The sequence below is a fragment of the Symphalangus syndactylus genome, chromosome 22 (genome assembly GCF_028878055.3).
Source record: "Symphalangus syndactylus isolate Jambi chromosome 22, NHGRI_mSymSyn1-v2.1_pri, whole genome shotgun sequence".
Taxonomy (NCBI): Eukaryota; Metazoa; Chordata; class Mammalia; order Primates; family Hylobatidae; genus Symphalangus; species Symphalangus syndactylus.
In genome coordinates, this window is record NC_072444.2 from 371282 (window position 1) to 385636 (window position 14355).

Consider the following 14355-nt stretch of genomic DNA (forward strand, 5'->3'; position numbering starts at 1 on the left):
ACTAAGGTTCAACTCTTTTAGTTGAACAAACAGAACAGAAAGAAGTTTCACACAATTCTTCTGTGTAGTTTTTATTTGTAGACATTCTTTTTCCCAATATAGGCCTCCTAGCGCTCAGAATGTCCAATTGCAGTTTCTACAGAAAGAGTGTTTCAGAACGGCTCAATCAAAAGTAAGGTTCAACTCTGTTAGTTGAATGCACAGAACAGAAAGAAGTTTCATACAATGCTTCTGTGTAGTTTATATTTGAACATATTCTTTTTTCCACTATTACCCACTTAGCGCTACGAATGTCCAGTTGCATTTTCTACAGACAGAGTGTTTCAAAACTGCTCAATCAAAAGTATGTTTTAACTCTGTTAGCTGAATGCTCAGATCAGAAAGAAGTTTCACAGAATGCTTCTGTGTAGTTTATATTTGAATATATTCCTTTTTCCACTACTACGCTCTTAGCGCTCCAAATGTCCAGTTGCATTTTCTACAGAAAGAGTGTTCAGATCTGCTCAATCAAAAGTATGGTTTAAGTCTGTTAGCTGAATGCACAGATCAGAAAGAAGTTTCACCGAATGATTCTGTGTAGTTTATATTTGAAGACATTCCTTTTTCCACTATTAACCTCTTAGCGCTCCGAATCTCCACTTGCATTTTCTACAAAAAGAGTGTTTCATAACTGCTCAATCAAAAATATGTTTTATCTCTGTTAACTGAATTTACAGATCAGAAATAAGTTTCACAGAATGCATCTGTGTAGTTTTTATTTGAAGATATTCTTTTTCCCAATGTAGGCCTCTTAGCGCTTAGCATGTCCAATTGCAGTTTCTACAGAAAGAGTGTTTCAGAACGGCTCAATCAAAAGTAAGGTTCAACTCTGTTAGTTGAATGCACAGAACAGAAAGAATTTTCACAGAATGCTACTGTGTAGTTTATATTTGAATATATTCCTTTTTCCACTATTACCCTCTTAGCGCTCCGAATGTCCACTTGCATTTTCTACAGAAAGAGTGTTCAGAACTGCGCAATCAAAAGTATGGTTTAACTCTGTTAGCTTAATGAACGTATCAGAAATACGTTTCACACAATGCTTCTGTGTAGTTTTTATTTGAAGATATTATTTTTCCCAATTGAGGCCTCTTAGCGCTCAGAATGTCCAATTGCAGTTTCTACAGAAAGAGTGTTTCAGAAAGGCTCAATCAAAAGTCAGGTTCAACTCTGTTAGTTGAATGCACAGAACAGAAAGAAGTTTCATACAATGCTTCTGTGTAGTTTATATTTGAACATATTCTTTTTTCCACTATTACCCACTTAGCGCTACGAATGTCCAGTTGCATTTTCTACAGACAGAGTGTTTCAAAACTGCTCAATCAAAAGTATGGTTTAACTCTGTTAGCTGAATGCTCAGATCAGAAAGAAGTTTCACAGAATGCTTCTGTGTAGTTTATATTTGAATATATTCCTTTTTCCACTACTACTCTCTTAGCGCTCCAAATGTCCAGTTGCATTTTCTACAGAAAGAGTGTTCAGATCTGCTCAATCAAAAGTATGGTTTAACTCTGTTAGCTGAATGCACAGATCAGAAAGAAGTGTCACAGAATGATTCTGTGTAGTTTATATTTGGAGACATTCCTTTTTCCACTATTACCCTCTTAGCGCTCCGAATCTCCACTTGCATTTTCTACAAAAAGAGTGTTTCATAACTGCTCAATCAAAAATATGTTTTATCTCTGTTAACTGAATTTACAGATCAGAAATATGTTTCACAGAATGCATCTGTGTAGTTTTTATTTGAAGATATTCTTTTTCCCAATGTAGGCCTCTTAGCGGTTAGCATGTCCAATTGCAGTTTCTACAGAAAGAGTGTTTCAGAACGGCTCAATCAAAAGTAAGGTTCAACTCTGTTAGTTGAATGCACAGAACAGAAAGAATTTTCACAGAATGCTACTGTGTAGTTTATATTTGAATATATTCCTTTTTCCACTATTACCCTCTTAGCGCTCCGAATGTCCACTTGCATTTTCTACAGAAAGAGTGTTCAGAACTGCGCAATCAAAAGTATGGTTTAACTCTGTTAGCTTAATGAACATATCAGAAATAAGTTTCACACAATGCTTCTGTGTAGTTTTTATTTGAAGATATTATTTTTCCCAATTGAGGCCTCTTAGCGCTCAGAATGTCCAATTGCAGTTTCTACAGAAAGAGTGTTTCAGAAAGGCTCAATCAAAAGTCAGGTTCAACTCTGTTAGTTGAATGCACAGAACAGAAAGAAGTTTCATACAATGCTTCTGTGTAGTTTATATTTGAACATATTCTTTTTTCCACTATTACCCACTTAGCGCTACGAATGTCCAGTTGCATTTTCTACAGACAGAGTGTTTCAAAACTGCTGAATCAAAAGTATGGTTTAACTCTGTTAGCTGAATGCTCAGATCAGAAAGAAGTTTCACAGAATGCTTCTGTGTAGTTTATATTTGAATATATTCCTTTTTCCACTACTACTCTCTTAGCGCTCCAAATATCCAGTTGCATTTTCTACAGAAAGAGTGTTCAGATCTGCTCAATCAAAAGTATGGTTTAACTCTGTTAGCTGAATGCACAGATCAGAAAGAAGTGTCACAGAATGATTCTGTGTAGTTTATATTTGGAGACATTCCTTTTTCCACTATTACCCTCTTAGCGCTCCGAATCTCCACTTGCATTTTCTACAGAAAGAGTGTTTCAGAACGGCTCAATCAAAACTAAGGTTCAACTCTTTTAGTTGAACAAACAGAACAGAAAGAAGTTTCACACAATTTTCTGTGTAGTTTTTATTTGTAGACATTCTTTTTCCCAATATAGGCCTCCTAGCGCTCAGAATGTCCAATTGCAGTTTCTACAGAAAGAGTGTTTCAGAACGGCTCAATCAAAAGTAAGGTTCAACTCTGTTAGTTGAATGCACAGAACAGAAAGAAGTTTCATACAATGCTTCTGTGTAGTTTATATTTGAACATATTCTTTTTTCCACCATTACCCACTTAGCGCTACGAATGTCCAGTTGCATTTTCTACAGACAGAGTGTTTCAAAACTGCTCAATCAAAAGTATGGTTTAACTCTGTTAGCTGAATGCTCAGATCAGAAAGAAGTTTCACAGAATGCTTCTGTGTAGTTTATATTTGAATATATTCCTTTTTCCACTACTACGCTCTTAGCGCTCCAAATGTCCAGTTGCATTTTCTACAGAAAGAGTGTTCAGATCTGCTCAATCAAAAGTATGGTTTAAGTCTGTTAGCTGAATGCACAGATCAGAAAGAAGTTTCACCGAATGATTCTGTGTAGTTTATATTTGAAGACATTCCTTTTTCCACTATTAACCTCTTAGCGCTCCGAATCTCCACTTGCATTTTCTACAAAAAGAGTGTTTCATAACTGCTCAATCAAAAATATGTTTTATCTCTGTTAACTGAATTTACAGATCAGAAATAAGTTTCACAGAATGCATCTGTGTAGTTTTTATTTGAAGATATTCTTTTTCCCAATGTAGGCCTCTTAGCGCTTAGCATGTCCAATTGCAGTTTCTACAGAAAGAGTGTTTCAGAACGGCTCAATCAAAAGTAAGGTTCAACTCTGTTAGTTGAATGCACAGAACAGAAAGAATTTTCACAGAATGCTACTGTGTAGTTTATATTTGAATATATTCCTTTTTCCACTATTACCCTCTTAGCGCTCCGAATGTCCACTTGCATTTTCTACAGAAAGAGTGTTCAGAACTGCGCAATCAAAAGTATGGTTTAACTCTGTTAGCTTAATGAACGTATCAGAAATAAGTTTCACACAATGCTTCTGTGTAGTTTTTATTTGAAGATATTATTTTTCCCAATTGAGGCCTCTTAGCGCTCAGAATGTCCAATTGCAGTTTCTACAGAAAGAGTGTTTCAGAAAGGCTCAATCAAAAGTCAGGTTCAACTCTGTTAGTTGAATGCACAGAACAGAAAGAAGTTTCATACAATGCTTCTGTGTAGTTTATATTTGAACATATTCTTTTTTCCACTATTACCCACTTAGCGCTACGAATGTCCAGTTGCATTTTCTACAGACAGAGTGTTTCAAAACTGCTCAATCAAAAGTATGGTTTAACTCTGTTAGCTGAATGCTCAGATCAGAAAGAAGTTTCACAGAATGCTTCTGTGTAGTTTATATTTGAATATATTCCTTTTTCCACTACTACTCTCTTAGCGCTCCAAATGTCCAGTTGCATTTTCTACAGAAAGAGTGTTCAGATCTGCTCAATCAAAAGTATGGTTTAACTCTGTTAGCTGAATGCACAGATCAGAAAGAAGTGTCACAGAATGATTCTGTGTAGTTTATATTTGGAGACATTCCTTTTTCCACTATTACCCTCTTAGCGCTCCGAATCTCCACTTGCATTTTCTACAAAAAGAGTGTTTCATAACTGCTCAATCAAAAATATGTTTTATCTCTGTTAACTGAATTTACAGATCAGAAATATGTTTCACAGAATGCATCTGTGTAGTTTTTATTTGAAGATATTCTTTTTCCCAATGTAGGCCTCTTAGCGGTTAGCATGTCCAATTGCAGTTTCTACAGAAAGAGTGTTTCAGAACGGCTCAATCAAAAGTAAGGTTCAACTCTGTTAGTTGAATGCACAGAACAGAAAGAATTTTCACAGAATGCTACTGTGTAGTTTATATTTGAATATATTCCTTTTTCCACTATTACCCTCTTAGCGCTCCGAATGTCCACTTGCATTTTCTACAGAAAGAGTGTTCAGAACTGCGCAATCAAAAGTATGGTTTAACTCTGTTAGCTTAATGAACATATCAGAAATAAGTTTCACACAATGCTTCTGTGTAGTTTTTATTTGAAGATATTATTTTTCCCAATTGAGGCCTCTTAGCGCTCAGAATGTCCAATTGCAGTTTCTACAGAAAGAGTGTTTCAGAAAGGCTCAATCAAAAGTCAGGTTCAACTCTGTTAGTTGAATGCACAGAACAGAAAGAAGTTTCATACAATGCTTCTGTGTAGTTTATATTTGAACATATTCTTTTTTCCACTATTACCCACTTAGCGCTACGAATGTCCAGTTGCATTTTCTACAGACAGAGTGTTTCAAAACTGCTGAATCAAAAGTATGGTTTAACTCTGTTAGCTGAATGCTCAGATCAGAAAGAAGTTTCACAGAATGCTTCTGTGTAGTTTATATTTGAATATATTCCTTTTTCCACTACTACTCTCTTAGCGCTCCAAATGTCCAGTTGCATTTTCTACAGAAAGAGTGTTCAGATCTGCTCAATCAAAAGTATGGTTTAACTCTGTTAGCTGAATGCACAGATCAGAAAGAAGTGTCACAGAATGATTCTGTGTAGTTTATATTTGGAGACATTCCTTTTTCCACTATTACCCTCTTAGCGCTCCGAATCTCCACTTGCATTTTCTACAGAAAGAGTGTTTCAGAACGGCTCAATCAAAACTAAGGTTCAACTCTTTTAGTTGAACAAACAGAACAGAAAGAAGTTTCACACAATTCTTCTGTGTAGTTTTTATTTGTAGACATTCTTTTTCCCAATATAGGCCTCCTAGCGCTCAGAATGTCCAATTGCAGTTTCTACAGAAAGAGTGTTTCAGAACGGCTCAATCAAAAGTAAGGTTCAACTCTGTTAGTTGAATGCACAGAACAGAAAGAAGTTTCATACAATGCTTCTGTGTAGTTTATATTTGAACATATTCTTTTTTCCACCATTACCCACTTAGCGCTACGAATGTCCAGTTGCATTTTCTACAGACAGAGTGTTTCAAAACTGCTCCATCAAAAGTATGGTTTAACTCTGTTAGCTGAATGCTCAGATCAGAAAGAAGTTTCACAGAATGCTTCTGTGTAGTTCATATTTGAATATATTCCTTTTTCCACTACTACGCTCTTAGCGCTCCAAATGTCCAGTTGCATTTTCTACAGAAAGAGTGTTCAGATCTGCTCAATCAAAAGTATGGTTTAAGTCTGTTAGCTGAATGCACAGATCAGAAAGAAGTTTCACCGAATGATTCTGTGTAGTTTATATTTGAAGACATTCCTTTTTCCACTATTAACCTCTTAGCGCTCCGAATCTCCACTTGCATTTTCTACAAAAAGAGTGTTTCATAACTGCTCAATCAAAAATATGTTTTATCTCTGTTAACTGAATTTACAGATCAGAAATAAGTTTCACAGAATGCATCTGTGTAGTTTTTATTTGAAGATATTCTTTTTCCCAATGTAGGCCTCTTAGCGCTTAGCATGTCCAATTGCAGTTTCTACAGAAAGAGTGTTTCAGAACGGCTCAATCAAAAGTAATGTTCAACTCTGTTAGTTGAATGCACAGAACAGAAAGAATTTTCACAGAATGCTACTGTGTAGTTTATATTTGAATATATTCCTTTTTCCACTATTACCCTCTTAGCGCTCCGAATGTCCACTTGCATTTTCTACAGAAAGAGTGTTCAGAACTGCGCAATCAAAAGTATGGTTTAACTCTGTTAGCTTAATGAACGTATCAGAAATAAGTTTCACACAATGCTTCTGTGTAGTTTTTATTTGAAGATATTATTTTTCCCAATTGAGGCCTCTTAGCGCTCAGAATGTCCAATTGCAGTTTCTACAGAAAGAGTGTTTCAGAAAGGCTCAATCAAAAGTCAGGTTCAACTCTGTTAGTTGAATGCACAGAACAGAAAGAAGTTTCATACAATGCTTCTGTGTAGTTTATATTTGAACATATTCTTTTTTCCACTATTACCCACTTAGCGCTACGAATGTCCAGTTGCATTTTCTACAGACAGAGTGTTTCAAAACTGCTCAATCAAAAGTATGGTTTAACTCTGTTAGCTGAATGCTCAGATCAGAAAGAAGTTTCACAGAATGCTTCTGTGTAGTTTATATTTGAATATATTCCTTTTTCCACTACTACTCTCTTAGCGCTCCAAATGTCCAGTTGCATTTTCTACAGAAAGAGTGTTCAGATCTGCTCAATCAAAAGTATGGTTTAACTCTGTTAGCTGAATGCACAGATCAGAAAGAAGTGTCACAGAATGATTCTGTGTAGTTTATATTTGGAGACATTCCTTTTTCCACTATTACCCTCTTAGCGCTCCGAATCTCCACTTGCATTTTCTACAGAAAGAGTGTTTCAGAACGGCTCAATCAAAACTAAGGTTCAACTCGTTTAGTTGAACAAACAGAACAGAAAGAAGTTTCACACAATTCTTCTGTGTAGTTTTTATTTGTAGACATTCTTTTTCCCAATATAGGCCTCCTAGCGCTCAGAATGTCCAATTGCAGTTTCTACAGAAAGAGTGTTTCAGAACGGCTCAATCAAAAGTAAGGTTCAACTCTGTTAGTTGAATGCACAGAACAGAAAGATGTTTCATACAATGCTTCTGTGTAGTTTATATTTGAACATATTCTTTTTTCCACCATTACCCACTTAGCGCTACGAATGTCCAGTTGCATTTTCTACAGACAGAGTGTTTCAAAACTGCTCAATCAAAAGTATGTTTTAACTCTGTTAGCTGAATGCTCAGATCAGAAAGAAGTTTCACAGAATGCTTCTGTGTAGTTTATATTTGAATATATTCCTTTTTCCACTACTACGCTCTTAGCGCTCCAAATGTCCAGTTGCATTTTCTACAGAAAGAGTGTTCAGATCTGCTCAATCAAAAGTATGGTTTAAGTCTGTTAGCTGAATGCACAGATCAGAAAGAAGTTTCACCGAATGATTCTGTGTAGTTTATATTTGAAGACATTCCTTTTTCCACTATTAACCTCTTAGCGCTCCGAATCTCCACTTGCATTTTCTACAAAATGAGTGTTTCATAACTGCTCAATCAAAAATATGTTTTATCTCTGTTAACTGAATTTACAGATCAGAAATAAGTTTCACAGAATGCATCTGTGTAGTTTTTATTTGAAGATATTCTTTTTCCCAATGTAGGCCTCTTAGCGCTTAGCATGTCCAATTGCAGTTTCTACAGAAAGAGTGTTTCAGAACGGCTCAATCAAAAGTAAGGTTCAACTCTGTTAGTTGAATGCACAGAACAGAAAGAATTTTCACAGAATGCTACTGTGTAGTTTATATTTGAATATATTCCTTTTTCCACTATTACCCTCTTAGCGCTCCGAATGTCCACTTGCATTTTCTACAGAAAGAGTGTTCAGAACTGCGCAATCAAAAGTATGGTTTAACTCTGTTAGCTTAATGAACGTATCAGAAATAAGTTTCACACAATGCTTCTGTGTAGTTTTTATTTGAAGATATTATTTATCCCAATTGAGGCCTCTTAGCGCTCAGAATGTCCAATTGCAGTTTCTACAGAAAGAGTGTTTCAGAAAGGCTCAATCAAAAGTCAGGTTCAACTCTGTTAGTTGAATGCACAGAACAGAAAGAAGTTTCATACAATGCTTCTGTGTAGTTTATATTTGAACATATTCTTTTTTCCACTATTACCCACTTAGCGCTACGAATGTCCAGTTGCATTTTCTACAGACAGAGTGTTTCAAAACTGCTCAATCAAAAGTATGGTTTAACTCTGTTAGCTGAATGCTCAGATCAGAAAGAAGTTTCACAGAATGCTTCTGTGTAGTTTATATTTGAATATATTCCTTTTTCCACTACTACTCTCTTAGCGCTCCAAATGTCCAGTTGCATTTTCTACAGAAAGAGTGTTCAGATCTGCTCAATCAAAAGTATGGTTTAACTCTGTTAGCTGAATGCACAGATCAGAAAGAAGTGTCACAGAATGATTCTGTGTAGTTTATATTTGGAGACATTCCTTTTTCCACTATTACCCTCTTAGCGCTCCGAATCTCCACTTGCATTTTCTACAAAAAGAGTGTTTCATAACTGCTCAATCAAAAATATGTTTTATATCTGTTAACTGAATTTACAGATCAGAAATATGTTTCACAGAATGCATCTGTGTAGTTTTTATTTGAAGATATTCTTTTTCCCAATGTAGGCCTCTTAGCGGTTAGCATGTCCAATTGCAGTTTCTACAGAAAGAGTGTTTCAGAACGGCTCAATCAAAAGTAAGGTTCAACTCTGTTAGTTGAATGCACAGAACAGAAAGAATTTTCACAGAATGCTACTGTGTAGTTTATATTTGAATATATTCCTTTTTCCACTATTACCCTCTTAGCGCTCCGAATGTCCACTTGCATTTTCTACAGAAAGAGTGTTCAGAACTGCGCAATCAAAAGTATGGTTTAACTCTGTTAGCTTAATGAACATATCAGAAATAAGTTTCACACAATGCTTCTGTGTAGTTTTTATTTGAAGATATTATTTTTCCCAATTGAGGCCTCTTAGCGCTCAGAATGTCCAATTGCAGTTTCTACAGAAAGAGTGTTTCAGAAAGGCTCAATCAAAAGTCAGGTTCAACTCTGTTAGTTGAATGCACAGAACAGAAAGAAGTTTCATACAATGCTTCTGTGTAGTTTATATTTGAACATATTCTTTTTTCCACTATTACCCACTTAGCGCTACGAATGTCCAGTTGCATTTTCTACAGACAGAGTGTTTCAAAACTGCTGAATCAAAAGTATGGTTTAACTCTGTTAGCTGAATGCTCAGATCAGAAAGAAGTTTCACAGAATGCTTCTGTGTAGTTTATATTTGAATATATTCCTTTTTCCACTACTACTCTCTTAGCGCTCCAAATGTCCAGTTGCATTTTCTACAGAAAGAGTGTTCAGATCTGCTCAATCAAAAGTATGGTTTAACTCTGTTAGCTGAATGCACAGATCAGAAAGAAGTGTCACAGAATGATTCTGTGTAGTTTATATTTGGAGACATTCCTTTTTCCACTATTACCCTCTTAGCGCTCCGAATCTCCACTTGCATTTTCTACAGAAAGAGTGTTTCAGAACGGCTCAATCAAAACTAAGGTTCAACTCTTTTAGTTGAACAAACAGAACAGAAAGAAGTTTCACACAATTCTTCTGTGTAGTTTTTATTTGTAGACATTCTTTTTCCCAATATAGGCCTCCTAGCGCTCAGAATGTCCAATTGCAGTTTCTACAGAAAGAGTGTTTCAGAACGGCTCAATCAAAAGTAAGGTTCAACTCTGTTAGTTGAATGCACAGAACAGAAAGAAGTTTCATACAATGCTTCTGTGTAGTTTATATTTGAACATATTCTTTTTTCCACCATTACCCACTTAGCGCTACGAATGTCCAGTTGCATTTTCTACAGACAGAGTGTTTCAAAACTGCTCAATCAAAAGTATGGTTTAACTCTGTTAGCTGAATGCTCAGATCAGAAAGAAGTTTCACAGAATGCTTCTGTGTAGTTTATATTTGAATATATTCCTTTTTCCACTACTACGCTCTTAGCGCTCCAAATGTCCAGTTGCATTTTCTACAGAAAGAGTGTTCAGATCTGCTCAATCAAAAGTATGGTTTAAGTCTGTTAGCTGAATGCACAGATCAGAAAGAAGTTTCACCGAATGATTCTGTGTAGTTTATATTTGAAGACATTCCTTTTTCCACTATTAACCTCTTAGCGCTCCGAATCTCCACTTGCATTTTCTACAAAAAGAGTGTTTCATAACTGCTCAATCAAAAATATGTTTTATCTCTGTTAACTGAATTTACAGATCAGAAATAAGTTTCACAGAATGCATCTGTGTAGTTTTTATTTGAAGATATTCTTTTTCCCAATGTAGGCCTCTTAGCGCTTAGCATGTCCAATTGCAGTTTCTACAGAAAGAGTGTTTCAGAACGGCTCAATCAAAAGTAAGGTTCAACTCTGTTAGTTGAATGCACAGAACAGAAAGAATTTTCACAGAATGCTACTGTGTAGTTTATATTTGAATATATTCCTTTTTCCACTATTACCCTCTTAGCGCTCCGAATGTCCACTTGCATTTTCTACAGAAAGAGTGTTCAGAACTGCGCAATCAAAAGTATGGTTTAACTCTGTTAGCTTAATGAACGTATCAGAAATAAGTTTCACACAATGCTTCTGTGTAGTTTTTATTTGAAGATATTATTTTTCCCAATTGAGGCCTCTTAGCGCTCAGAATGTCCAATTGCAGTTTCTACAGAAAGAGTGTTTCAGAAAGGCTCAATCAAAAGTAAGGTTCAACTCTGTTAGTTGAATGCACAGAACAGAAAGAAGTTTCATACAATGCTTCTGTGTAGTTTATATTTGAACATATTCTTTTTTCCACTATTACCCACTTAGCGCTACGAATGTCCAGTTGCATTTTCTACAGACAGAGTGTTTCAAAACTGCTCAATCAAAAGTATGGTTTAACTCTGTTAGCTGAATGCTCAGATCAGAAAGAAGTTTCACAGAATGCTTCTGTGTAGTTTATATTTGAATATATTCCTTTTTCCACTACTACTCTCTTAGCGCTCCAAATGTCCAGGTGCATTTTCTACAGAAAGAGTGTTCAGATCTGCTCAATCAAAAGTATGGTTTAACTCTGTTAGCTGAATGCACAGATCAGAAAGAAGTGTCACAGAATGATTCTGTATAGTTTATATTTGGAGACATTCCTTTTTCCACTATTATCCTCTTAGCGCTCCGAATCTCCACTTGCATTTTCTACAAAAAGAGTGTTTCATAACTGCTCAATCAAAAATATGTTTTATCTCTGTTAACTGAATTTACAGATCAGAAATAAGTTTCACAGAATGCATCTGTGTAGTTTTTATTTGAAGATATTCTTTTTCCCAATGTAGGCCTCTTAGCGCTTAGCATGTCCAATTGCAGTTTCTACAGAAAGAGTGTTTCAGAACGGCTCAATCAAAAGTAAGGTTCAACTCTGTTAGTTGAATGCACAGAACAGAAAGAATTTTCACAGAATGCTACTGTGTAGTTTATATTTGAATATATTCCTTTTTCCACTATTACCCTCAGCGCTCCGAATGTCCACTTGCATTTTCTACAGAAAGAGTGTTCAGAACTGCGCAATCAAAAGTATGGTTTAACTCTGTTAGCTTAATGAACATATCAGAAATAAGTTTCACACAATGCTTCTGTGTAGTTTTTATTTGAAGATATTATTTTTCCCAATAGAGGCCTATTAGCGCTCAGAATGTCCAATTGCAGTTTCTACAGAAAGAGTGTTTCAGAAAGGCTCAATCAAAAGTAAGGTTCAACTCTGTTAGTTGAATGCACAGAACAGAAAGAAGTTTCATACAATGTTTCTGTGTAGTTTATATTTGAACATATCCTTTTTTCCACTATTACCCACTTAGCGCTACGAATGTCCAGTTGCATTTTCTACAGACAGAGTGTTTCAAAACTGCTCAATCAAAAGTATGGTTTAACTCTGTTAGCTGAATGCTCAGATCAGAAAGAAGTTTCACAGAATGCTTCTGTGTAGTTTATATTTGAATATATTCCTTTTTCCACTACTACTCTCTTAGCGCTCCAAATGTCCAGTTGCATTTTCTACAGAAAGAGTGTTCAGATCTGCTCAATCAAAAGTATGGTTTAACTCTGTTAGCTGAATGCACAGATCAGAAAGAAGTGTCACAGAATGATTCTGTGTAGTTTATATTTGGAGACATTCCTTTTTCCACTATTACCCTCTTAGCGCTCCGAATCTCCACTTGCATTTTCTACAGAAAGAGTGTTTCAGAACGGCTCAATCAAAACTGAGGTTCAACTCTTTTAGTTGAACAAACAGAACAGAAAGAAGTTTCACACAATTCTTCTGTGTAGTTTTTATTTGTAGACATTATTTTTCCCAATATAGGCCTCCTAGCGCTCAGAATGTCCAATTGCAGTTTCTACAGAAAGAGTGTTTCAGAACGGCTCAATCAAAAGTAAGGTTCAACTCTGTTAGTTGAATGCACAGAACAGAAAGAAGTTTCATACAATGCTTCTGTGTAGTTTATATTTGAACATATTCTTTTTTCCACCATTACCCACTTAGCGCTACGAATGTCCAGTTGCATTTTCTACAGACAGAGTGTTTCAAAACTGCTCAATCAAAAGTATGGTTTAACTCTGTTAGCTGAATGCTCAGATCAGAAAGAAGTTTCACAGAATGCTTCTGTGTAGTTTATATTTGAATATATTCCTTTTTCCACTACTACGCTCTTAGCGCTCCAAATGTCCAGTTGCATTATCTACCGAAAGAGTGTTCAGATCTGCTCAATCAAAAGTATGGTTTAACTCTGTTAGCTGAATGCACAGATCAGAAAGAAGTTTCACCGAATGATTCTGTGTAGTTTATATTTGAAGACATTCCTTTTTCCACTATTACCCTCTTAGCGCTCCGAATCTCCACTTGCATTTTCTACAAAAAGAGTGTTTCATAACTGCTCAATCAAAAATATGTTTTATCTCTGTTAACTGAATTTACAGATCAGAAATAAGTTTCACAGAATGCATCTGTGTAGTTTTTATTTGAAGATATTCTTTTTCCCAATGTAGGCCTCTTAGCCCTTAGCATGTCCAATTGCAGTTTCTACAGAAAGAGTGTTTCAGAACGGCTCAATCAAAAGTAAGGTTCAACTCTGTTAGTGGAATGCACAGAACAGAAAGAATTTTCACAGAATGCTACTGTGTAGTTTATATTTGAATATATTCCTTTTTCCACTATTACCCTCTTAGCGCTCCGAATGTCCACTTGCATTTTCTACAGAGTGTTCAGAACTGCGCAATCAGAAGTATGGTTTAACTCTGTTAGGTTAATGAACATATCAGAAATAAGTTTCACACAATGCTTCTGTGTAGTTTTTATTTGAAGATATTATTTTTCCCAATAGAGGCCTCTTAGCGCTCAGAATGTCCAATTGCAGTTTCTACAGAAAGAGTGTTTCAGAAAGGCTCAATCAAAAGTCAGGTTCAACTCTGTTATTTGAATGCACAGAACAGAAAGAAGTTTCATACAATGCTTCTGTGTAGTTTATATTTGAACATATTCTTTTTTCCACTATTACCCACTTAGCGCTACGAATGTCCAGTTGCATTTTCTACAGACAGAGTGTTTCAAAACTGCTCAATCAAAAGTATGGTTTAACTCTGTTAGCTGAATGCTCAGATCAGAAAGAAGTTTCACAGAATGCTTCTGTGTAGTTTATATTTGAATATATTCCTTTTTCCACTACTACGCTCTTAGCGCTCCAAATATCCAGTTGCATTTTCTACAGAAAGAGTGTTCAGATCTGCTCAATCAAAAGTATGGTTTAACTCTGTTAGCTGAATGCACAGATCAGAAAAAGTTTCACCGAATGATTCTGTGTAGTTTATATTTGAAGACATTCCTTTTTCCACTGTTACCCTCTTAGCGCTCCGAATCTCCACTTGCATTTTCTACAAAAAGAGTGTTTCATAACTGCTCAATCAAAAATATGTTTTATCTCTGTTAACTGA